Source organism: Scyliorhinus canicula, chromosome 7 (genome assembly GCF_902713615.1).
Source record: "Scyliorhinus canicula chromosome 7, sScyCan1.1, whole genome shotgun sequence".
In the NCBI taxonomy this organism is placed as follows: Eukaryota; Metazoa; Chordata; class Chondrichthyes; order Carcharhiniformes; family Scyliorhinidae; genus Scyliorhinus; species Scyliorhinus canicula.
The window spans coordinates 58,045,681-58,049,116 of record NC_052152.1 but is presented as its reverse complement, the minus strand read 5'-3'; the positions used below and the strand labels follow the sequence as shown (position 1 = coordinate 58,049,116).

The 3,436-nt window shown below is 48.5% G+C and overlaps 1 pseudogene; it reads right to left on the bottom strand.

The window, feature by feature from the left end:
* Positions 1 to 507: 507 nt before the first annotated feature.
* On the bottom strand, positions 508 to 862 carry LOC119968611 (annotated as a pseudogene).
* Between the last annotated feature and the right edge of the window lie 2,574 nt (positions 863 to 3,436).

Below are 3,436 nucleotides of genomic sequence, written 5' to 3'. Positions count from 1 at the left end.
AGTGGACATGTCCCTGAGCTCCCACATCGCACACGAGGAGCATGACACGGGTCTGAGATCTCCTGCCATGTCTTAAACCTTAGGTAAACTTATACAACTACAATTTCAAAATAAAAATAAATAAATTAGACAATGAAAAGAAAAACTACTTATCAGTCACTTACCAGAGTTAAAAGCACTTCCTCCCCACCCAGCTTCGAATTCCCACCTAGCTTCAAATTCCCAAACTCACTCTTGGTTGTGCCTCACTCTGGCTGTGTCTTCTCTGGCTCACTGGGAGAACTCACCCAGGGTCTTAGATGCTCCCTGGTTCTCTCCCTGCAGATTAAAAGTCACAGGCCAGAAGAAGGAAAGAATACAAAACAGTAGAGAAAAAGCACCTCTCCCACTCTGCACCGAATTACCTCACTGCACCAAATTACCAAGTTCCAACTTCCCACTCTGGATGTGCCTCACTCCGGATGTGTCTCCTTGAAAAACGCTTTTATATTCAATTTTTATTTATTTTTTGTAAATTGTAACAATGTTGTTGCACGGCACGTTTAATCAAAGAGACCAAAGCCCATGTCATCGTCAGATTCTTCAGATTCTTCTCTTCCTTTTTCTCTTCAGCAGCAATAGGGGCAGCGGTGGAAACAACTGCTGCAGAAGCTGGGGCACGATGACCAGCACCAACGTTGCAGATCAGAATACTGGCGTCAATATTAGCCAATGCCTTGGCAAACAGACTAGGCCAGAAAGGCTCAATGGTCACACCAGCTGTTTTAATCAGGACATTGAGTTTGTCTTTGGTGACAGTGACCTCGTCGGCGTGCAGGATGAGTGTGCTGTAGATACTGGCGAGTTCCGAGGTGGAGGCCATGGCCACGCTTCCTGAAGTCGATGATCAGTTCCTTGGTCTTGCTGACATTTAGAGAGAGGTTGTTTTCGGTACACAATGCAACCAAATAATCTATCTCCCTTTTGTTGGCTGATTCAGCATTGTTTGAAATATATACCACAGTCGTATCATCCGCAAACTTATAGATCGAATTGGAGTTAAATCTTGCCACATAGTCGTGTATGAACAGGGAGTACAGTAGCGAATCATAGAATCATAGAATTTATAGTGCAGAAGGAGGCTATTCGGCCATCGAGTCTGCACCGGCCCTTACAAAGAGCACCCTAGTCAAACTCACCTATCTATCCTATCCCCGTAACCCAGTAACCCCCCACTTAACCCCATTTAGAGGACTGAGCACACATCCTTGCAGGGCTCCGGTGTTGAGGACTATTGTGGAGGAGGTGCTGTTGCTGATCCTGACAGATTGCGGTCTGTTGGTGAGAACGTCAAGGATCCAGCTCCACAGGGAGGGGTCATGTCTGAGATTACAGAGTTTGGTTATTAGTCTTGTCAGGATGATGGTGTTGAAGGCTGAACACCTAGAGCTATGCACTAGTCAACAGGTTTTATTCCCAATGCTTTAGAATGTCTGCTTTATGTTTCAGTTCTGACTTTCAGACTTTTCCACAATTTATTTAATGTCCCTGATCCACACTCAGGTTTAACCAATCAAGCACAGTGAGCATCAATAGTAAACAGACTCTTTAACAGATTGTACACTACAATTACAACAGGCATCTTCTAAAGCAAATGGAAGTGTTCTGATGAGAGCTAACCATGTTTAAAAGTTTGGCATGATTTAATGGGACAAAAAGAGAGTCCTGTTTTAGGCGGGTCGAGCTGGGTAATTCTCAGCGCCTGTAGCACCAAGAAAGACACCGCAGTTTAACGGCACTTTGCTGTTTTTTGGGGCCTTGGCGAGGAACACCCTGAAGAAGCCGCACTTTACATCATTTCCTGCACTGACGAACCCATTTTAAAATGCTGCCCTGATCTTTCGACACCCCTCAGCCACACCACCACGGCCTCCAGATCCCATCACTGCACTTAACGTGCCTCTTATCAGGTCCTCAAACCCCCCTCACCCCACATTTTAAGGGCAAGGCACTCTCAGACCCGACTCCTAGCACGGGCAACCTGGCACCTGGGCACCTTGGTGCTATCAGCCTGGCATCCTGGCAGTGACCTTAACAGTCTGGCAGTACCACCTGGGCACCCAGTGCCAGGGTGGCATTTCCAGGATGCCCATTTAGCAGTGCCAAGGTGCCAAGCTTGGAGTGCCAAGATGTCCAGGTGCCAGCAGTCATGCCAGGGTACTACCCTACCCAGAGCCCACAACCCAGTGGTCTCCAATGGCCTCACAGACCCACCCCAGGTACCTTTATGCCTGGTCCACGTTTGTGTGGACCAGTACTAATCGGCAGCCTTGGAAGGTCTCCCAGATGCAGTGGTGAATCCTGGATCTTGGGAGAATACAGCACAGACATATCTAAATGAGCCTAAATGTTCACTTAAATATGTATATTTGGATCTCACCCAGCGATGGCATGATCCAGATCACAATGTCACGCAAGACTTGGTTGAATCTCATGAGACGCCTGCCCACGAGCATTGTCACCGAGTGTGCCTCTGCGCTGGTGGAATGAGGGGATGACAACTGTGACGTCTTGATGGTGGTCTCCTCGGATCCCTACTCCGAGGTGTTCTCTTGGGTGGCGGAGCAGGGGGTGGGAGGGTGACACTGCATGGCCCAGCCTCATTAGGTGGAGGTCCTGCGAGAGAATGGGCATGTGGTCAGTGAGAGAGAAGGATCATGTTTGTCTGGCATGATCAACTCACTTGAGGCAGGTTATGTGGGTGAAGGGGCAGTGGATCCCAGGTGGCATTGGCAGCCCTGTAGCTGGTCCTCTGGCCACCTCAGGGGAACAGGGTTCCCCATGTTGCAACCATGCCGTCCAGCAACCTGACCAGGTCTGCATCCCTGAAGTATGAAGCAGGTCTATGTGGTGCCATAGGTGTGTGCTGCTTTGGAGTTAGTTCAGAGGGAGCACTTATGAGCAGCTCCCCCTTGTTAGCAGGGAGCTGCCTGGTGTGGTCTAGGTGAATCAGCTGGAGGGACAACCAGTTCCGCCTTGAATCTCATGAGGGATCACTAACACCACTAAGTGCCGCTAAATATGATCTAGTCGGCTCAGCCATTGGGAAGCACCCGGGAAGTCGCACCCAATACAGCACTTAGAACATTTCCCATTATATCGGGGCCATAATCACCTGATGAACAAATATGTCCTGTTGACCGAGATTTTACCAAAGTAATAATAATAATCACTTATTGTCACAAGTAGGCTTCAACAAAGTTAATGTGCAAAGCCCCTAGTTGCCACATTTCGGCACCTGTTCAGGGAGGCCGGTGCAGGAATTGAAGCCGCTCTGTTGGCATTGTTCTGTATTGCAAGCCAGCTATTTAGCCCACTGTTCAAGTGGGGCATCTCGTGGCATGCCTTATTAATTAGGATGATTCGTGCATGTTTCGGGTTTCCCCACAGCTTTGCT